Genomic DNA, 16,779 nt, shown 5'->3' on the forward strand with positions numbered 1-16,779 from the left:
TTTAAACTTTTCACATTTGAAAGTCTTTACACGCTGAACAGTGTGTATCAGCAAGGAAGAACTGGAAAGCTAAGAAGTGCTGGACAAGGCATAGTGCCTTGGAAAGTGTGTTGTTGTGGCTCTGTGGCGCAATGGATAGCGCATTGGACTTCTAGGTTGTGAATGGAGGTATTCAAAGGCTGTGGGTTCGAGTCCCACCAGAGTCATCCATAAAAACTTTTGCTCAGATATCTTTGTGTTGGACAAGCATATGCTTAAACCTTTTCGGACATGAAGTATTTCAGAAGCCTACCTTTCCTCTTCGTCTTATTTCCCCTGTTGGACACACCCAGCTCAGATTACAGAATACTCTACTAATTAGCTCACGTCAAGTCCCCATTTTTAAAAAAGGAATATAACAAGAATGGTTTGAAAAACACTGGTTTAGGCCAAAAACTGCTACTGCCAATTGATGGCCACCTACCTAGCAAGAAATGCTTTCCATTTCTGCTAGCTTAAACAGAGTTTAGATTTATTGTAAATAGAGGTTCACAACACATTTAAGACACGAGTATTGAGAGATTTTAACCAAAATGAAATGATTTGAGACATTCCCTTATTCCTCAATAGAAGCCTGCACACTTTTCAGCTTTTGGAAATAATCCTCTAACTTCAAACGAACCTAATCATGACTTAATCAGCTCTTTTCCTGACATGCTACCTCTTTTAGACTTTGAATACAAAAGTATCAAACCAAAGTAAGTACCTGGCGCTGTGGCTTAGTTGGTTAAAGCGCCTGTCTAGTAAACAGGAGATCCTGGGTTCGAATCCCAGCAGTGCCTAAAATGTGTGCCTTCTACTAGTATTCATCCAAACTTTTCAGATGTAAAAGTCTCTACAGGACACACCTTCTGGACTTCTAGGTTGTGAATAAAGGCTCAAAGGGAAAACTTTCATGAGGTAATCAGCTGTTTTCAAGATGTGCTACCTCTTTAAGGCTTTATATACCAACAAAATGCTTTGCATTACAGCTGGCGCTGTGGCTTAGTTGGTCAAAGCGCCTGTCTTGTAAACAGGAGATCCTGGGTTCAAATCCCAGCAGTGCCTATGCCACAGGATATGTGGGAGCACTTTTAAACTTTTCACATTTGAAAGTCTTTACACGCTGAACAGTGTGTATCAGCAAGGAAGAACTGGAAAGCTAAGAAGTGCTGGACAAGGCATAGTGCCTTGGAAAGTGTGTTGTTGTGGCTCTGTGGCGCAATGGATAGCGCATTGGACTTCTAGGTTGTGAATGGAGGTATTCAAAGGCTGTGGGTTCGAGTCCCACCAGAGTCATCCATAAAAACTTTTGCTCAGATATCTTTGTGTTGGACAAGCATATGATTAAACCTTTTCGGACATGAAGTATTTCAGAAGCCTACCTTTCCTCTTCGTCTTATTTCCCCTGTTGGACACACCCAGCTCAGATTACAGAATACTCTACTAATTAGCTCACGTCAAGTCCCCATTTTTAAAAAAGGAATATAACAAGAATGGTTTGAAAAACACTGGTTTAGGCCAAAAACTGCTACTGCCAATTGATGGCCACCTACCTAGCAAGAAATGCTTTCCATTTCTGCTAGCTTAAACAGAGTTTAGATTTATTGTAAATGGAGGTTCACAACACATTTAAGACACGAGTATTGAGAGATTTTAACCAAAATGAAATGATTTGAGACATTCCCTTATTCCTCAATAGAAGCCTGCACACTTTTCAGCTTTTGGAAATAATCCTCTAACTTCAAAGGAACCTAATCATGACTTAATCAGCTCTTTTCCTGACATGCTACCTCTTTTAGACTTTGAATACAAAAGTATCAAACCAAAGTAAGTACCTGGCGCTGTGGCTTAGTTGGTTAAAGCGCCTGTCTAGTAAACAGGAGATCCTGGGTTCGAATCCCAGCAGTGCCTAAAATGTGTGCCTTCTACTAGTATTCATCCAAACTTTTCAGATGTAAAAGTCTCTACAGGACACACCTTCTGGACTTCTAGGTTGTGAATAAAGGCTCAAAGGGAAAACTTTCATGAGGTAATCAGCTGTTTTCAAGATGTGCTACCTCTTTAAGGCTTTATATACCAACAAAATGCTTTGCATTACAGCTGGCGCTGTGGCTTAGTTGGTCAAAGCGCCTGTCTTGTAAACAGGAGATCCTGGGTTCAAATCCCAGCAGTGCCTATGCCACAGGATTTGTGGGAGCACTTTTAAACTTTTCACATTTGAAAGTCTTTACATGCTGAACAGTGTGTATCAGCAAGGAAGAACTGGAAAGCTAAGAAGTGCTGGACAAGGCATAGTGCCTTGGAAAGTGTGTTGTTGTGGCTCTGTGGCGCAATGGATAGCGCATTGGACTTCTAGGTTGTGAATGGAGGTATTCAAAGGCTGTGGGTTCGAGTCCCACCAGAGTCATCCATAAAAACTTTTGCTCAGATATCTTTGTGTTGGACAAGCATATGATTAAACCTTTTCGGACATGAAGTATTTCAGAAGCCTACCTTTCCTCTTCGTCTTATTTCCCCTGTTGGACACACCCAGCTCAGATTACAGAATACTCTACTAATTAGCTCACGTCAAGTCCCCATTTTTAAAAAAGGAATATAACAAGAATGGTTTGAAAAACACTGGTTTAGGCCAAAAACTGCTACTGCCAATTGATGGCCACCTACCTAGCAAGAAATGCTTTCCATTTCTGCTAGCTTAAACAGAGTTTAGATTTATTGTAAATGGAGGTTCACAACACATTTAAGACACGAGTATTGAGAGATTTTAACCAAAATGAAATGATTTGAGACATTCCCTTATTCCTCAATAGAAGCCTGCACACTTTTCAGCTTTTGGAAATAATCCTCTAACTTCAAAGGAACCTAATCATGACTTAATCAGCTCTTTTCCTGACATGCTACCTCTTTTAGACTTTGAATACAAAAGTATCAAACCAAAGTAAGTACCTGGCGCTGTGGCTTAGTTGGTTAAAGCGCCTGTCTAGTAAACAGGAGATCCTGGGTTCGAATCCCAGCAGTGCCTAAAATGTGTGCCTTCTACTAGTATTCATCCAAACTTTTCAGATGTAAAAGTCTCTACAGGACACACCTTCTGGACTTCTAGGTTGTGAATAAAGGCTCAAAGGGAAAACTTTCATGAGGTAATCAGCTGTTTTCAAGATGTGCTACCTCTTTAAGGCTTTATATACCAACAAAATGCTTTGTGTGACAGCTGGCGCTGTGGCTTAGTTGGTCAAAGCGCCTGTCTTGTAAACAGGAGATCCTGGGTTCAAATCCCAGCAGTGCCTATGCCACAGGATATGTGGGAGCACTTTTAAACTTTTCACATTTGCAAGTCTTTACATGCTGAACAGTGTGTATCAGCAAGGAAGAACTGGAAAGCTAAGAAGTGCTGGACAAGGCATAGTGCCTTGGAAAGTGTGTTGTTGTGGCTCTGTGGCGCAATGGATAGCGCATTGGACTTCTAGGTTGTGAATGGAGGTGTTCAAAGGCTGTGGGTTCGAGTCCCACCAGAGTCATCCATAAAAACTTTTGCTCAGATATCTTTGTGTTGGACAAGCATATGCTTAAACCTTTTCGGACATGAAGTATTTCAGAAGCCTACCTTTCCTCTTCGTCTTATTTCCCCTGTTGGACACACCCAGCTCAGATTACAGAATACTCTACTAATTAGCTCACGTCAAGTCCCCATTTTTAAAAAAGGAATATAACAAGAATGGTTTGAAAAACACTGGTTTAGGCCAAAAACTGCTACTGCCAATTGATGGCCACCTACCTAGCAAGAAATGCTTTCCATTTCTGCTAGCTTAAAGAGAGTTTAGATTTATTGTAAATAGAGGTTCACAACACATTTAAGACACGAGTATTGAGAGATTTTAACCAAAATGAAATGATTTGAGACATTCCCTTATTCCTCAATAGAAGCCTGCACACTTTTCAGCTTTTGGAAATAATCCTCTAACTTCAAAGGAACCTAATCATGACTTAATCAGCTCTTTTCCTGACATGCTACCTCTTTTAGACTTTGAATACAAAAGTATCAAACCAAAGTACGTACCTGGCGCTGTGGCTTAGTTGGTTAAAGCGCCTGTCTAGTAAACAGGAGATCCTGGGTTCGAATCCCAGCAGTGCCTAAAATGTGTGCCTTCTACTAGTATTCATCCAAACTTTTCAGATGTAAAAGTCTCTACAGGACACACCTTCTGGACTTCTAGGTTGTGAATAAAGGCTCAAAGGGAAAACTTTCATGAGGTTATCAGCTGTTTTCAAGATGTGCTACCTCTTTAAGGCTTTATATACCAACAAAATGCTTTGTGTGACAGCTGGCGCTGTGGCTTAGTTGGTCAAAGCGCCTGTCTTGTAAACAGGAGATCCTGGGTTCAAATCCCAGCAGTGCCTATGCCACAGGATATGTGGGAGCACTTTTAAACTTTTCACATTTGAAAGTCTTTACATGCTGAACAGTGTGTATCAGCAAGGAAGAACTGGAAAGCTAAGAAGTGCTGGACAAGGCATAGTGCCTTGGAAAGTGTGTTGTTGTGGCTCTGTGGCGCAATGGATAGCGCATTGGACTTCTAGGTTGTGAATGGAGGTATTCAAAGGCTGTGGGTTCGAGTCCCACCAGAGTCATCCATAAAAACTTTTGCTCAGATATCTTTGTGTTGGACAAGCATATGCTTAAACCTTTTCGGACATGAAGTATTTCAGAAGCCTACCTTTCCTCTTCGTCTTATTTCCCCTGTTGGACACACCCAGCTCAGATTACAGAATACTCTACTAATTAGCTCACGTCAAGTCCCCATTTTTAAAAAAGGAATATAACAAGAATGGTTTGAAAAATACTGGTTTAGGCCAAAAACTGCTACTGCCAATTGATGGCCACCTACCTAGCAAGAAATGCTTTCCATTTCTGCTAGCTTAAACAGAGTTTAGATTTATTGTAAATGGAGGTTCACAACACATTTGAGACACGAATATTGAGAGATTTTAACCAAAATGAAATGATTTGAGACATTCCCTTATTACTCAATAGAAGCATGCACACTTTTCAGCTTTTGGAAATAATCCTCTAACTTCAAAGGAACCTAATCATGACTTAATCAGCTCTTTTCCTGACATGCTACCTCTTTTAGACTTTGAATACAAAAGTATCAAACCAAAGTAAGTACCTGGCGCTGTGGCTTAGTTTGTTAAAGCGCCTGTCTAGTAAACAGGAGATCCTGGGTTCGAATCCCAGCAGTGCCTAAAATGTGTGGCTTCTACTAGTATTCATCCAAACTTTTCAGATGTAAAAGTCTCTACAGGACACACCTTCTGGACTTCTAGGTTGTGAATAAAGGCTCAAAGGGAAAACTTTCATGAGGTAATCAGCTGTTTTCAAGATGTGCTACCTCTTTAAGGCTTTATATACCAACAAAATGCTTTGCATTACAGCTGGCGCTGTGGCTTAGTTGGTCAAAGCGCCTGTCTTGTAAATAGGAGATCCTGGGTTCAAATCCCAATAGTGCCTATGCCACAGGATATGTGGGAGCACTTTTAAACTTTTCACATTTGAAAGTCTTTACACGCTGAACAGTGTGTATCAGCAAGGAAGAACTGGAAAGCTAAGAAGTGCTGGACAAGGCATAGTGCCTTGGAAAGTGTGTTGTTGTGGCTCTGTGGCGCAATGGATAGCGCATTGGACTTCTAGGTTGTGAATGGAGGTATTCAAAGGCTGTGGGTTCGAGTCCCACCAGAGTCATCCATAAAAACTTTTGCTCAGATATCTTTGTGTTGGACAAGCATATGCTTAAACCTTTTCGGACATGAAGTATTTCAGAAGCCTACCTTTCCTCTTCGTCTTATTTCCCCTGTTGGACACACCCAGCTCAGATTACAGAATACTCTACTAATTAGCTCACGTCAAGTCCCCATTTTTAAAAAAGGAATATAACAAGAATGGTTTGAAAAACACTGGTTTAGGCCAAAAACTGCTACTGCCAATTGATGGCCACCTACCTAGCAAGAAATGCTTTCCATTTCTGCTAGCTTAAACAGAGTTTAGATTTATTGTAAATAGAGGTTCACAACACATTTAAGACACGAGTATTGAGAGATTTTAACCAAAATGAAATGATTTGAGACATTCCCTTATTCCTCAATAGAAGCCTGCACACTTTTCAGCTTTTGGAAATAATCCTCTAACTTCAAAGGAACCTAATCATGACTTAATCAGCTCTTTTCCTGACATGCTACCTCTTTTAGACTTTGAATACAAAAGTATCAAACCAAAGTAAGTACCTGGCGCTGTGGCTTAGTTGGTTAAAGCGCCTGTCTAGTAAACAGGAGATCCTGGGTTCGAATCCCAGCAGTGCCTAAAATGTGTGGCTTCTACTAGTATTCATCCAAACTTTTCAGATGTAAAAGTCTCTAGAGGACACACCTTCTGGACTTCTAGGTTGTGAATAAAGGCTCAAAGGGAATACTTTCATGAGGTAATCAGCTGTTTTCAAGATGTGCTACCTCTTTAAGGCTTTATATACCAACAAAATGCTTTGCATTACAGCTGGCGCTGTGGCTTAGTTGGTCAAAGCGCCTGTCTTGTAAACAGGAGATCCTGGGTTCAAATCCCAGCAGTGCCTATGCCACAGGATATGTGGGAGCACTTTTACACTTTTCACATTTGAAAGTCTTTACACGCTGAACAGTGTGTATCAGCAAGGAAGAACTGGAAAGCTAAGAAGTGCTGGACAAGGCATAGTGCCTTGGAAAGTGTGTTGTTGTGGCTCTGTGGCGCAATGGATAGCGCATTGGACTTCTAGGTTGTGAATGGAGGTATTCAAAGGCTGTGGGTTCGAGTCCCACCAGAGTCATCCATAAAAACTTTTGCTCAGATATCTTTGTGTTGGACAAGCATATGCTTAAACCTTTTCGGACATGAAGTATTTCAGAAGCCTACCTTTCCTCTTCGTCTTATTTCCCCTGTTGGACACACCCAGCTCAGATTACAGAATACTCTACTAATTAGCTCACGTCAAGTCCCCATTTTTAAAAAAGGAATATAACAAGAATGGTTTGAAAAATACTGGTTTAGGCCAAAAACTGCTACTGCCAATTGATGGCCACCTACCTAGCAAGAAATGCTTTCCATTTCTGCTAGCTTAAACAGAGTTTAGATTTATTGTAAATGGAGGTTCACAACACATTTGAGACACGAATATTGAGAGATTTTAACCAAAATGAAATGATTTGAGACATTCCCTTATTACTCAATAGAAGCATGCACACTTTTCAGCTTTTGGAAATAATCCTCTAACTTCAAAGGAACCTAATCATGACTTAATCAGCTCTTTTCCTGACATGCTACCTCTTTTAGACTTTGAATACAAAAGTATCAAACCAAAGTAAGTACCTGGCGCTGTGGCTTAGTTGGTTAAAGCGCCTGTCTAGTAAACAGGAGATCCTGGGTTCGAATCCCAGCAGTGCCTAAAATGTGTGGCTTCTACTAGTATTCATCCAAACTTTTCAGATGTAAAAGTCTCTACAGGACACACCTTCTGGACTTCTAGGTTGTGAATAAAGGCTCAAAGGGAAAACTTTCATGAGGTAATCAGCTGTTTTCAAGATGTGCTACCTCTTTAAGGCTTTATATACCAACAAAATGCTTTGCATTACAGCTGGCGCTGTGGCTTAGTTGGTCAAAGCGCCTGTCTTGTAAACAGGAGATCCTGGGTTCAAATCCCAGCAGTGCCTATGCCACAGGATATGTGGGAGCACTTTTAAACTTTTCACATTTGAAAGTCTTTACACGCTGAACAGTGTGTATCAGCAAGGAAGAACTGGAAAGCTAAGAAGTGCTGGACAAGGCATAGTGCCTTGGAAAGTGTGTTGTTGTGGCTCTGTGGCGCAATGGATAGCGCATTGGACTTCTAGGTTGTGAATGGAGGTATTCAAAGGCTGTGGGTTCGAGTCCCACCAGAGTCATCCATAAAAACTTTTGCTCAGATATCTTTGTGTTGGACAAGCATATGCTTAAACCTTTTCGGACATGAAGTATTTCAGAAGCCTACCTTTCCTCTTCGTCTTATTTCCCCTGTTGGACACACCCAGCTCAGATTACAGAATACTCTACTAATTAGCTCACGTCAAGTCCCCATTTTTAAAAAAGGAATATAACAAGAATGGTTTGAAAAACACTGGTTTAGGCCAAAAACTGCTACTGCCAATTGATGGCCACCTACCTAGCAAGAAATGCTTTCCATTTCTGCTAGCTTAAACAGAGTTTAGATTTATTGTAAATAGAGGTTCACAACACATTTAAGACACGAGTATTGAGAGATTTTAACCAAAATGAAATGATTTGAGACATTCCCTTATTCCTCAATAGAAGCCTGCACACTTTTCAGCTTTTGGAAATAATCCTCTAACTTCAAACGAACCTAATCATGACTTAATCAGCTCTTTTCCTGACATGCTACCTCTTTTAGACTTTGAATACAAAAGTATCAAACCAAAGTAAGTACCTGGCGCTGTGGCTTAGTTGGTTAAAGCGCCTGTCTAGTAAACAGGAGATCCTGGGTTCGAATCCCAGCAGTGCCTAAAATGTGTGCCTTCTACTAGTATTCATCCAAACTTTTCAGATGTAAAAGTCTCTACAGGACACACCTTCTGGACTTCTAGGTTGTGAATAAAGGCTCAAAGGGAAAACTTTCATGAGGTAATCAGCTGTTTTCAAGATGTGCTACCTCTTTAAGGCTTTATATACCAACAAAATGCTTTGCATTACAGCTGGCGCTGTGGCTTAGTTGGTCAAAGCGCCTGTCTTGTAAACAGGAGATCCTGGGTTCAAATCCCAGCAGTGCCTATGCCACAGGATATGTGGGAGCACTTTTAAACTTTTCACATTTGAAAGTCTTTACACGCTGAACAGTGTGTATCAGCAAGGAAGAACTGGAAAGCTAAGAAGTGCTGGACAAGGCATAGTGCCTTGGAAAGTGTGTTGTTGTGGCTCTGTGGCGCAATGGATAGCGCATTGGACTTCTAGGTTGTGAATGGAGGTGTTCAAAGGCTGTGGGTTCGAGTCCCACCAGAGTCATCCATAAAAACTTTTGCTCAGATATCTTTGTGTTGGACAAGCATATGATTAAACCTTTTCGGACATGAAGTATTTCAGAAGCCTACCTTTCCTCTTCGTCTTATTTCCCCTGTTGGACACACCCAGCTCAGATTACAGAATACTCTACTAATTAGCTCACGTCAAGTCCCCATTTTTAAAAAAGGAATATAACAAGAATGGTTTGAAAAACACTGGTTTAGGCCAAAAACTGCTACTGCCAATTGATGGCCACCTACCTAGCAAGAAATGCTTTCCATTTCTGCTAGCTTAAACAGAGTTTAGATTTATTGTAAATGGAGGTTCACAACACATTTAAGACACGAGTATTGAGAGATTTTAACCAAAATGAAATGATTTGAGACATTCCCTTATTCCTCAATAGAAGCCTGCACACTTTTCAGCTTTTGGAAATAATCCTCTAACTTCAAAGGAACCTAATCATGACTTAATCAGCTCTTTTCCTGACATGCTACCTCTTTTAGACTTTGAATACAAAAGTATCAAACCAAAGTAAGTACCTGGCGCTGTGGCTTAGTTGGTTAAAGCGCCTGTCTAGTAAACAGGAGATCCTGGGTTCGAATCCCAGCAGTGCCTAAAATGTGTGCCTTCTACTAGTATTCATCCAAACTTTTCAGATGTAAAAGTCTCTACAGGACACACCTTCTGGACTTCTAGGTTGTGAATAAAGGCTCAAAGGGAAAACTTTCATGAGGTAATCAGCTGTTTTCAAGATGTGCTACCTCTTTAAGGCTTTATATACCAACAAAATGCTTTGCATTACAGCTGGCGCTGTGGCTTAGTTGGTCAAAGCGCCTGTCTTGTAAACAGGAGATCCTGGGTTCAAATCCCAGCAGTGCCTATGCCACAGGATTTGTGGGAGCACTTTTAAACTTTTCACATTTGAAAGTCTTTACATGCTGAACAGTGTGTATCAGCAAGGAAGAACTGGAAAGCTAAGAAGTGCTGGACAAGGCATAGTGCCTTGGAAAGTGTGTTGTTGTGGCTCTGTGGCGCAATGGATAGCGCATTGGACTTCTAGGTTGTGAATGGAGGTATTCAAAGGCTGTGGGTTCGAGTCCCACCAGAGTCATCCATAAAAACTTTTGCTCAGATATCTTTGTGTTGGACAAGCATATGATTAAACCTTTTCGGACATGAAGTATTTCAGAAGCCTACCTTTCCTCTTCGTCTTATTTCCCCTGTTGGACACACCCAGCTCAGATTACAGAATACTCTACTAATTAGCTCACGTCAAGTCCCCATTTTTAAAAAAGGAATATAACAAGAATGGTTTGAAAAACACTGGTTTAGGCCAAAAACTGCTACTGCCAATTGATGGCCACCTACCTAGCAAGAAATGCTTTCCATTTCTGCTAGCTTAAACAGAGTTTAGATTTATTGTAAATGGAGGTTCACAACACATTTAAGACACGAGTATTGAGAGATTTTAACCAAAATGAAATGATTTGAGACATTCCCTTATTCCTCAATAGAAGCCTGCACACTTTTCAGCTTTTGGAAATAATCCTCTAACTTCAAAGGAACCTAATCATGACTTAATCAGCTCTTTTCCTGACATGCTACCTCTTTTAGACTTTGAATACAAAAGTATCAAACCAAAGTAAGTACCTGGCGCTGTGGCTTAGTTGGTTAAAGCGCCTGTCTAGTAAACAGGAGATCCTGGGTTCGAATCCCAGCAGTGCCTAAAATGTGTGCCTTCTACTAGTATTCATCCAAACTTTTCAGATGTAAAAGTCTCTACAGGACACACCTTCTGGACTTCTAGGTTGTGAATAAAGGCTCAAAGGGAAAACTTTCATGAGGTAATCAGCTGTTTTCAAGATGTGCTACCTCTTTAAGGCTTTATATACCAACAAAATGCTTTGTGTGACAGCTGGCGCTGTGGCTTAGTTGGTCAAAGCGCCTGTCTTGTAAACAGGAGATCCTGGGTTCAAATCCCAGCAGTGCCTATGCCACAGGATATGTGGGAGCACTTTTAAACTTTTCACATTTGCAAGTCTTTACATGCTGAACAGTGTGTATCAGCAAGGAAGAACTGGAAAGCTAAGAAGTGCTGGACAAGGCATAGTGCCTTGGAAAGTGTGTTGTTGTGGCTCTGTGGCGCAATGGATAGCGCATTGGACTTCTAGGTTGTGAATGGAGGTGTTCAAAGGCTGTGGGTTCGAGTCCCACCAGAGTCATCCATAAAAACTTTTGCTCAGATATCTTTGTGTTGGACAAGCATATGCTTAAACCTTTTCGGACATGAAGTATTTCAGAAGCCTACCTTTCCTCTTCGTCTTATTTCCCCTGTTGGACACACCCAGCTCAGATTACAGAATACTCTACTAATTAGCTCACGTCAAGTCCCCATTTTTAAAAAAGGAATATAACAAGAATGGTTTGAAAAACACTGGTTTAGGCCAAAAACTGCTACTGCCAATTGATGGCCACCTACCTAGCAAGAAATGCTTTCCATTTCTGCTAGCTTAAAGAGAGTTTAGATTTATTGTAAATAGAGGTTCACAACACATTTAAGACACGAGTATTGAGAGATTTTAACCAAAATGAAATGATTTGAGACATTCCCTTATTCCTCAATAGAAGCCTGCACACTTTTCAGCTTTTGGAAATAATCCTCTAACTTCAAAGGAACCTAATCATGACTTAATCAGCTCTTTTCCTGACATGCTACCTCTTTTAGACTTTGAATACAAAAGTATCAAACCAAAGTACGTACCTGGCGCTGTGGCTTAGTTGGTTAAAGCGCCTGTCTAGTAAACAGGAGATCCTGGGTTCGAATCCCAGCAGTGCCTAAAATGTGTGCCTTCTACTAGTATTCATCCAAACTTTTCAGATGTAAAAGTCTCTACAGGACACACCTTCTGGACTTCTAGGTTGTGAATAAAGGCTCAAAGGGAAAACTTTCATGAGGTTATCAGCTGTTTTCAAGATGTGCTACCTCTTTAAGGCTTTATATACCAACAAAATGCTTTGTGTGACAGCTGGCGCTGTGGCTTAGTTGGTCAAAGCGCCTGTCTTGTAAACAGGAGATCCTGGGTTCAAATCCCAGCAGTGCCTATGCCACAGGATATGTGGGAGCACTTTTAAACTTTTCACATTTGAAAGTCTTTACATGCTGAACAGTGTGTATCAGCAAGGAAGAACTGGAAAGCTAAGAAGTGCTGGACAAGGCATAGTGCCTTGGAAAGTGTGTTGTTGTGGCTCTGTGGCGCAATGGATAGCGCATTGGACTTCTAGGTTGTGAATGGAGGTATTCAAAGGCTGTGGGTTCGAGTCCCACCAGAGTCATCCATAAAAACTTTTGCTCAGATATCTTTGTGTTGGACAAGCATATGCTTAAACCTTTTCGGACATGAAGTATTTCAGAAGCCTACCTTTCCTCTTCGTCTTATTTCCCCTGTTGGACACACCCAGCTCAGATTACAGAATACTCTACTAATTAGCTCACGTCAAGTCCCCATTTTTAAAAAAGGAATATAACAAGAATGGTTTGAAAAATACTGGTTTAGGCCAAAAACTGCTACTGCCAATTGATGGCCACCTACCTAGCAAGAAATGCTTTCCATTTCTGCTAGCTTAAACAGAGTTTAGATTTATTGTAAATGGAGGTTCACAACACATTTGAGACACGAATATTGAGAGATTTTAACCAAAATGAAATGATTTGAGACATTCCCTTATTACTCAATAGAAGCATGCACACTTTTCAGCTTTTGGAAATAATCCTCTAACTTCAAAGGAACCTAATCATGACTTAATCAGCTCTTTTCCTGACATGCTACCTCTTTTAGACTTTGAATACAAAAGTATCAAACCAAAGTAAGTACCTGGCGCTGTGGCTTAGTTGGTTAAAGCGCCTGTCTAGTAAACAGGAGATCCTGGGTTCGAATCCCAGCAGTGCCTAAAATGTGTGGCTTCTACTAGTATTCATCCAAACTTTTCAGATGTAAAAGTCTCTACAGGACACACCTTCTGGACTTCTAGGTTGTGAATAAAGGCTCAAAGGGAAAACTTTCATGAGGTAATCAGCTGTTTTCAAGATGTGCTACCTCTTTAAGGCTTTATATACCAACAAAATGCTTTGCATTACAGCTGGCGCTGTGGCTTAGTTGGTCAAAGCGCCTGTCTTGTAAATAGGAGATCCTGGGTTCAAATCCCAATAGTGCCTATGCCACAGGATATGTGGGAGCACTTTTAAACTTTTCACATTTGAAAGTCTTTACACGCTGAACAGTGTGTATCAGCAAGGAAGAACTGGAAAGCTAAGAAGTGCTGGACAAGGCATAGTGCCTTGGAAAGTGTGTTGTTGTGGCTCTGTGGCGCAATGGATAGCGCATTGGACTTCTAGGTTGTGAATGGAGGTATTCAAAGGCTGTGGGTTCGAGTCCCACCAGAGTCATCCATAAAAACTTTTGCTCAGATATCTTTGTGTTGGACAAGCATATGCTTAAACCTTTTCGGACATGAAGTATTTCAGAAGCCTACCTTTCCTCTTCGTCTTATTTCCCCTGTTGGACACACCCAGCTCAGATTACAGAATACTCTACTAATTAGCTCACGTCAAGTCCCCATTTTTAAAAAAGGAATATAACAAGAATGGTTTGAAAAACACTGGTTTAGGCCAAAAACTGCTACTGCCAATTGATGGCCACCTACCTAGCAAGAAATGCTTTCCATTTCTGCTAGCTTAAACAGAGTTTAGATTTATTGTAAATAGAGGTTCACAACACATTTAAGACACGAGTATTGAGAGATTTTAACCAAAATGAAATGATTTGAGACATTCCCTTATTCCTCAATAGAAGCCTGCACACTTTTCAGCTTTTGGAAATAATCCTCTAACTTCAAAGGAACCTAATCATGACTTAATCAGCTCTTTTCCTGACATGCTACCTCTTTTAGACTTTGAATACAAAAGTATCAAACCAAAGTAAGTACCTGGCGCTGTGGCTTAGTTGGTTAAAGCGCCTGTCTAGTAAACAGGAGATCCTGGGTTCGAATCCCAGCAGTGCCTAAAATGTGTGGCTTCTACTAGTATTCATCCAAACTTTTCAGATGTAAAAGTCTCTAGAGGACACACCTTCTGGACTTCTAGGTTGTGAATAAAGGCTCAAAGGGAATACTTTCATGAGGTAATCAGCTGTTTTCAAGATGTGCTACCTCTTTAAGGCTTTATATACCAACAAAATGCTTTGCATTACAGCTGGCGCTGTGGCTTAGTTGGTCAAAGCGCCTGTCTTGTAAACAGGAGATCCTGGGTTCAAATCCCAGCAGTGCCTATGCCACAGGATATGTGGGAGCACTTTTACACTTTTCACATTTGAAAGTCTTTACACGCTGAACAGTGTGTATCAGCAAGGAAGAACTGGAAAGCTAAGAAGTGCTGGACAAGGCATAGTGCCTTGGAAAGTGTGTTGTTGTGGCTCTGTGGCGCAATGGATAGCGCATTGGACTTCTAGGTTGTGAATGGAGGTATTCAAAGGCTGTGGGTTCGAGTCCCACCAGAGTCATCCATAAAAACTTTTGCTCAGATATCTTTGTGTTGGACAAGCATATGCTTAAACCTTTTCGGACATGAAGTATTTCAGAAGCCTACCTTTCCTCTTCGTCTTATTTCCCCTGTTGGACACACCCAGCTCAGATTACAGAATACTCTACTAATTAGCTCACGTCAAGTCCCCATTTTTAAAAAAGGAATATAACAAGAATGGTTTGAAAAACACTGGTTTAGGCCAAAAACTGCTACTGCCAATTGATGGCCACCTACCTAGCAAGAAATGCTTTCCATTTCTGCTAGCTTAAACAGAGTTTAGATTTATTGTAAATAGAGGTTCACAACACATTTAAGACACGAGTATTGAGAGATTTTAACCAAAATGAAATGATTTGAGACATTCCCTTATTCCTCAATAGAAGCCTGCACACTTTTCAGCTTTTGGAAATAATCCTCTAACTTCAAAGGAACCTAATCATGACTTAATCAGCTCTTTTCCTGACATGCTACCTCTTTTAGACTTTGAATACAAAAGTATCAAACCAAAGTAAGTACCTGGCGCTGTGGCTTAGTTGGTTAAAGCGCCTGTCTAGTAAACAGGAGATCCTGGGTTCGAATCCCAGCAGTGCCTAAAATGTGTGGCTTCTACTAGTATTCATCCAAACTTTTCAGATGTAAAAGTCTCTACAGGACACACCTTCTGGACTTCTAGGTTGTGAATAAAGGCTCAAAGGGAATACTTTCATGAGGTAATCAGCTGTTTTCAAGATGTGCTACCTCTTTAAGGCTTTATATACCAACAAAATGCTTTGCATTACAGCTGGCGCTGTGGCTTAGTTGGTCAAAGCGCCTGTCTTGTAAACAGGAGATCCTGGGTTCAAATCCCAGCAGTGCCTATGCCACAGGATATGTGGGAGCACTTTTACACTTTTCACATTTGAAAGTCTTTACACGCTGAACAGTGTGTATCAGCAAGGAAGAACTGGAAAGCTAAGAAGTGCTGGACAAGGCATAGTGCCTTGGAAAGTGTGTTGTTGTGGCTCTGTGGCGCAATGGATAGCGCATTGGACTTCTAGGTTGTGAATGGAGGTATTCAAAGGCTGTGGGTTCGAGTCCCACCAGAGTCATCCATAAAAACTTTTGCTCAGATATCTTTGTGTTGGACAAGCATATGCTTAAACCTTTTCGGACATGAAGTATTTCAGAAGCCTACCTTTCCTCTTCGTCTTATTTCCCCTGTTGGACACACCCAGCTCAGATTACAGAATACTCTACTAATTAGCTCACGTCAAGTCCCCATTTTTAAAAAAGGAATATAACAAGAATGGTTTGAAAAACACTGGTTTAGGCCAAAAACTGCTACTGCCAATTAATGGCCACCTACCTAGCAAGAAATGCTTTCCATTTCTGCTAGCTTAAACAGAGTTTAGATTTATTGTAAATGGAGGTTCACAACACATTTAAGACACGAGTATTGAGAGATTTTAACCAAAATGAAATGATTTGAGACATTCCCTTATTCCTCAATAGAAGCCTGCACACTTTTCAGCTTTTGGAAATAATCCTCTAACTTCAAAGGAACCTAATCATGACTTAATCAGCTCTTTTCCTGACATGCTACCTCTTTTAGACTTTGAATACAAAAGTATCAAACCAAAGTAAGTACCTGGCGCTGTGGCTTAGTTGGTTAAAGCGCCTGTCTAGTAAACAGGAGATCCTGGGTTCGAATCCCAGCAGTGCCTAAAATGTGTGGCTTCTACTAGTATTCATCCAAACTTTTCAGATGTAAAAGTCTCTACAGGACACACCTTCTGGACTTCTAGGTTGTGAATAAAGGCTCAAAGGGAAAACTTTCATGAGGTAATCAGCTGTTTTCAAGATGTGCTACCTCTTTAAGGCTTTATATACCAACAAAATGCTTTGCATTACAGCTGGCGCTGTGGCTTAGTTGGTCAAAGCGCCTGTCTTGTAAACAGGAGATCCTGGGTTCAAATCCCAGCAGTGCCTATGCCACAGGATTTGTGGGAGCACTTTTAAACTTTTCACATTTGAAAGTCTTTACATGCTGAACAGTGTGTATCAGCAAGGAAGAACTGGAAAGCTAAGAAGTGCTGGACAAGGCATAGTGCCTTGGAAAGTGTGTTGT

At 40.8% G+C, this 16,779-nt stretch overlaps 45 non-coding genes across 45 annotated transcripts; all 45 read left to right on the top strand.

Annotated features, from left to right (window-relative positions):
* The first annotated feature begins 117 nt into the window (after nucleotides 1-117).
* trnar-ucu (transfer RNA arginine (anticodon UCU)) lies at nucleotides 118-206 on the top strand. Its single transcript is given in 2 exon segments — nucleotides 118-154; nucleotides 171-206. It is a non-coding gene; the product is annotated as a tRNA-Arg (tRNA).
* Nucleotides 207-747: 541 nt separating this feature from the next.
* On the top strand, nucleotides 748-821 carry trnat-agu (transfer RNA threonine (anticodon AGU)). Its single transcript has one exon. It is a non-coding gene; the product is annotated as a tRNA-Thr (tRNA).
* Nucleotides 822-1,012: 191 nt separating this feature from the next.
* Nucleotides 1,013-1,086, top strand: trnat-ugu (transfer RNA threonine (anticodon UGU)). Its single transcript has one exon. It is a non-coding gene; the product is annotated as a tRNA-Thr (tRNA).
* A 142-nt stretch (nucleotides 1,087-1,228) lies between these two features.
* On the top strand, nucleotides 1,229-1,317 carry trnar-ucu (transfer RNA arginine (anticodon UCU)). The gene is given in 2 exon segments: nucleotides 1,229-1,265; nucleotides 1,282-1,317. It is a non-coding gene; the product is annotated as a tRNA-Arg (tRNA).
* Nucleotides 1,318-1,858: 541 nt separating this feature from the next.
* trnat-agu (transfer RNA threonine (anticodon AGU)) lies at nucleotides 1,859-1,932 on the top strand. The gene has a single exon. It is a non-coding gene; the product is annotated as a tRNA-Thr (tRNA).
* A 191-nt stretch (nucleotides 1,933-2,123) lies between these two features.
* Nucleotides 2,124-2,197, top strand: trnat-ugu (transfer RNA threonine (anticodon UGU)). The gene has a single exon. It is a non-coding gene; the product is annotated as a tRNA-Thr (tRNA).
* Nucleotides 2,198-2,339: 142 nt separating this feature from the next.
* On the top strand, nucleotides 2,340-2,428 carry trnar-ucu (transfer RNA arginine (anticodon UCU)). The gene is given in 2 exon segments: nucleotides 2,340-2,376; nucleotides 2,393-2,428. It is a non-coding gene; the product is annotated as a tRNA-Arg (tRNA).
* Nucleotides 2,429-2,969: 541 nt separating this feature from the next.
* On the top strand, nucleotides 2,970-3,043 carry trnat-agu (transfer RNA threonine (anticodon AGU)). The gene has a single exon. It is a non-coding gene; the product is annotated as a tRNA-Thr (tRNA).
* A 191-nt stretch (nucleotides 3,044-3,234) lies between these two features.
* trnat-ugu (transfer RNA threonine (anticodon UGU)) lies at nucleotides 3,235-3,308 on the top strand. Its single transcript has one exon. It is a non-coding gene; the product is annotated as a tRNA-Thr (tRNA).
* A 142-nt stretch (nucleotides 3,309-3,450) lies between these two features.
* Nucleotides 3,451-3,539, top strand: trnar-ucu (transfer RNA arginine (anticodon UCU)). Its single transcript is given in 2 exon segments — nucleotides 3,451-3,487; nucleotides 3,504-3,539. It is a non-coding gene; the product is annotated as a tRNA-Arg (tRNA).
* Nucleotides 3,540-4,080: 541 nt separating this feature from the next.
* On the top strand, nucleotides 4,081-4,154 carry trnat-agu (transfer RNA threonine (anticodon AGU)). The gene has a single exon. It is a non-coding gene; the product is annotated as a tRNA-Thr (tRNA).
* A 191-nt stretch (nucleotides 4,155-4,345) lies between these two features.
* Nucleotides 4,346-4,419, top strand: trnat-ugu (transfer RNA threonine (anticodon UGU)). The gene has a single exon. It is a non-coding gene; the product is annotated as a tRNA-Thr (tRNA).
* A 142-nt stretch (nucleotides 4,420-4,561) lies between these two features.
* Nucleotides 4,562-4,650, top strand: trnar-ucu (transfer RNA arginine (anticodon UCU)). The gene is given in 2 exon segments: nucleotides 4,562-4,598; nucleotides 4,615-4,650. It is a non-coding gene; the product is annotated as a tRNA-Arg (tRNA).
* Nucleotides 4,651-5,191: 541 nt separating this feature from the next.
* Nucleotides 5,192-5,265, top strand: trnat-agu (transfer RNA threonine (anticodon AGU)). Its single transcript has one exon. It is a non-coding gene; the product is annotated as a tRNA-Thr (tRNA).
* A 191-nt stretch (nucleotides 5,266-5,456) lies between these two features.
* Nucleotides 5,457-5,530, top strand: trnat-ugu (transfer RNA threonine (anticodon UGU)). Its single transcript has one exon. It is a non-coding gene; the product is annotated as a tRNA-Thr (tRNA).
* Nucleotides 5,531-5,672: 142 nt separating this feature from the next.
* Nucleotides 5,673-5,761, top strand: trnar-ucu (transfer RNA arginine (anticodon UCU)). The gene is given in 2 exon segments: nucleotides 5,673-5,709; nucleotides 5,726-5,761. It is a non-coding gene; the product is annotated as a tRNA-Arg (tRNA).
* Nucleotides 5,762-6,302: 541 nt separating this feature from the next.
* On the top strand, nucleotides 6,303-6,376 carry trnat-agu (transfer RNA threonine (anticodon AGU)). Its single transcript has one exon. It is a non-coding gene; the product is annotated as a tRNA-Thr (tRNA).
* Nucleotides 6,377-6,567: 191 nt separating this feature from the next.
* On the top strand, nucleotides 6,568-6,641 carry trnat-ugu (transfer RNA threonine (anticodon UGU)). The gene has a single exon. It is a non-coding gene; the product is annotated as a tRNA-Thr (tRNA).
* A 142-nt stretch (nucleotides 6,642-6,783) lies between these two features.
* trnar-ucu (transfer RNA arginine (anticodon UCU)) lies at nucleotides 6,784-6,872 on the top strand. The gene is given in 2 exon segments: nucleotides 6,784-6,820; nucleotides 6,837-6,872. It is a non-coding gene; the product is annotated as a tRNA-Arg (tRNA).
* Nucleotides 6,873-7,413: 541 nt separating this feature from the next.
* trnat-agu (transfer RNA threonine (anticodon AGU)) lies at nucleotides 7,414-7,487 on the top strand. The gene has a single exon. It is a non-coding gene; the product is annotated as a tRNA-Thr (tRNA).
* Nucleotides 7,488-7,678: 191 nt separating this feature from the next.
* trnat-ugu (transfer RNA threonine (anticodon UGU)) lies at nucleotides 7,679-7,752 on the top strand. The gene has a single exon. It is a non-coding gene; the product is annotated as a tRNA-Thr (tRNA).
* A 142-nt stretch (nucleotides 7,753-7,894) lies between these two features.
* trnar-ucu (transfer RNA arginine (anticodon UCU)) lies at nucleotides 7,895-7,983 on the top strand. The gene is given in 2 exon segments: nucleotides 7,895-7,931; nucleotides 7,948-7,983. It is a non-coding gene; the product is annotated as a tRNA-Arg (tRNA).
* Nucleotides 7,984-8,524: 541 nt separating this feature from the next.
* trnat-agu (transfer RNA threonine (anticodon AGU)) lies at nucleotides 8,525-8,598 on the top strand. Its single transcript has one exon. It is a non-coding gene; the product is annotated as a tRNA-Thr (tRNA).
* A 191-nt stretch (nucleotides 8,599-8,789) lies between these two features.
* trnat-ugu (transfer RNA threonine (anticodon UGU)) lies at nucleotides 8,790-8,863 on the top strand. The gene has a single exon. It is a non-coding gene; the product is annotated as a tRNA-Thr (tRNA).
* Nucleotides 8,864-9,005: 142 nt separating this feature from the next.
* trnar-ucu (transfer RNA arginine (anticodon UCU)) lies at nucleotides 9,006-9,094 on the top strand. Its single transcript is given in 2 exon segments — nucleotides 9,006-9,042; nucleotides 9,059-9,094. It is a non-coding gene; the product is annotated as a tRNA-Arg (tRNA).
* A 541-nt stretch (nucleotides 9,095-9,635) lies between these two features.
* trnat-agu (transfer RNA threonine (anticodon AGU)) lies at nucleotides 9,636-9,709 on the top strand. The gene has a single exon. It is a non-coding gene; the product is annotated as a tRNA-Thr (tRNA).
* A 191-nt stretch (nucleotides 9,710-9,900) lies between these two features.
* On the top strand, nucleotides 9,901-9,974 carry trnat-ugu (transfer RNA threonine (anticodon UGU)). Its single transcript has one exon. It is a non-coding gene; the product is annotated as a tRNA-Thr (tRNA).
* A 142-nt stretch (nucleotides 9,975-10,116) lies between these two features.
* Nucleotides 10,117-10,205, top strand: trnar-ucu (transfer RNA arginine (anticodon UCU)). Its single transcript is given in 2 exon segments — nucleotides 10,117-10,153; nucleotides 10,170-10,205. It is a non-coding gene; the product is annotated as a tRNA-Arg (tRNA).
* A 541-nt stretch (nucleotides 10,206-10,746) lies between these two features.
* On the top strand, nucleotides 10,747-10,820 carry trnat-agu (transfer RNA threonine (anticodon AGU)). The gene has a single exon. It is a non-coding gene; the product is annotated as a tRNA-Thr (tRNA).
* Nucleotides 10,821-11,011: 191 nt separating this feature from the next.
* trnat-ugu (transfer RNA threonine (anticodon UGU)) lies at nucleotides 11,012-11,085 on the top strand. The gene has a single exon. It is a non-coding gene; the product is annotated as a tRNA-Thr (tRNA).
* Nucleotides 11,086-11,227: 142 nt separating this feature from the next.
* trnar-ucu (transfer RNA arginine (anticodon UCU)) lies at nucleotides 11,228-11,316 on the top strand. Its single transcript is given in 2 exon segments — nucleotides 11,228-11,264; nucleotides 11,281-11,316. It is a non-coding gene; the product is annotated as a tRNA-Arg (tRNA).
* A 541-nt stretch (nucleotides 11,317-11,857) lies between these two features.
* trnat-agu (transfer RNA threonine (anticodon AGU)) lies at nucleotides 11,858-11,931 on the top strand. The gene has a single exon. It is a non-coding gene; the product is annotated as a tRNA-Thr (tRNA).
* Nucleotides 11,932-12,122: 191 nt separating this feature from the next.
* trnat-ugu (transfer RNA threonine (anticodon UGU)) lies at nucleotides 12,123-12,196 on the top strand. The gene has a single exon. It is a non-coding gene; the product is annotated as a tRNA-Thr (tRNA).
* Nucleotides 12,197-12,338: 142 nt separating this feature from the next.
* On the top strand, nucleotides 12,339-12,427 carry trnar-ucu (transfer RNA arginine (anticodon UCU)). Its single transcript is given in 2 exon segments — nucleotides 12,339-12,375; nucleotides 12,392-12,427. It is a non-coding gene; the product is annotated as a tRNA-Arg (tRNA).
* Nucleotides 12,428-12,968: 541 nt separating this feature from the next.
* Nucleotides 12,969-13,042, top strand: trnat-agu (transfer RNA threonine (anticodon AGU)). The gene has a single exon. It is a non-coding gene; the product is annotated as a tRNA-Thr (tRNA).
* A 191-nt stretch (nucleotides 13,043-13,233) lies between these two features.
* On the top strand, nucleotides 13,234-13,307 carry trnat-ugu (transfer RNA threonine (anticodon UGU)). The gene has a single exon. It is a non-coding gene; the product is annotated as a tRNA-Thr (tRNA).
* Nucleotides 13,308-13,449: 142 nt separating this feature from the next.
* Nucleotides 13,450-13,538, top strand: trnar-ucu (transfer RNA arginine (anticodon UCU)). The gene is given in 2 exon segments: nucleotides 13,450-13,486; nucleotides 13,503-13,538. It is a non-coding gene; the product is annotated as a tRNA-Arg (tRNA).
* Nucleotides 13,539-14,079: 541 nt separating this feature from the next.
* On the top strand, nucleotides 14,080-14,153 carry trnat-agu (transfer RNA threonine (anticodon AGU)). The gene has a single exon. It is a non-coding gene; the product is annotated as a tRNA-Thr (tRNA).
* Nucleotides 14,154-14,344: 191 nt separating this feature from the next.
* Nucleotides 14,345-14,418, top strand: trnat-ugu (transfer RNA threonine (anticodon UGU)). The gene has a single exon. It is a non-coding gene; the product is annotated as a tRNA-Thr (tRNA).
* Nucleotides 14,419-14,560: 142 nt separating this feature from the next.
* Nucleotides 14,561-14,649, top strand: trnar-ucu (transfer RNA arginine (anticodon UCU)). Its single transcript is given in 2 exon segments — nucleotides 14,561-14,597; nucleotides 14,614-14,649. It is a non-coding gene; the product is annotated as a tRNA-Arg (tRNA).
* Nucleotides 14,650-15,190: 541 nt separating this feature from the next.
* On the top strand, nucleotides 15,191-15,264 carry trnat-agu (transfer RNA threonine (anticodon AGU)). The gene has a single exon. It is a non-coding gene; the product is annotated as a tRNA-Thr (tRNA).
* A 191-nt stretch (nucleotides 15,265-15,455) lies between these two features.
* Nucleotides 15,456-15,529, top strand: trnat-ugu (transfer RNA threonine (anticodon UGU)). The gene has a single exon. It is a non-coding gene; the product is annotated as a tRNA-Thr (tRNA).
* Nucleotides 15,530-15,671: 142 nt separating this feature from the next.
* trnar-ucu (transfer RNA arginine (anticodon UCU)) lies at nucleotides 15,672-15,760 on the top strand. The gene is given in 2 exon segments: nucleotides 15,672-15,708; nucleotides 15,725-15,760. It is a non-coding gene; the product is annotated as a tRNA-Arg (tRNA).
* A 541-nt stretch (nucleotides 15,761-16,301) lies between these two features.
* On the top strand, nucleotides 16,302-16,375 carry trnat-agu (transfer RNA threonine (anticodon AGU)). Its single transcript has one exon. It is a non-coding gene; the product is annotated as a tRNA-Thr (tRNA).
* A 191-nt stretch (nucleotides 16,376-16,566) lies between these two features.
* trnat-ugu (transfer RNA threonine (anticodon UGU)) lies at nucleotides 16,567-16,640 on the top strand. The gene has a single exon. It is a non-coding gene; the product is annotated as a tRNA-Thr (tRNA).
* The last annotated feature ends 139 nt before the right edge of the window (nucleotides 16,641-16,779 follow it).

The sequence above is a fragment of the Pseudorasbora parva genome, chromosome 8 (assembly GCF_024679245.1).
Source record: "Pseudorasbora parva isolate DD20220531a chromosome 8, ASM2467924v1, whole genome shotgun sequence".
Taxonomy (NCBI): Eukaryota; Metazoa; Chordata; class Actinopteri; order Cypriniformes; family Gobionidae; genus Pseudorasbora; species Pseudorasbora parva.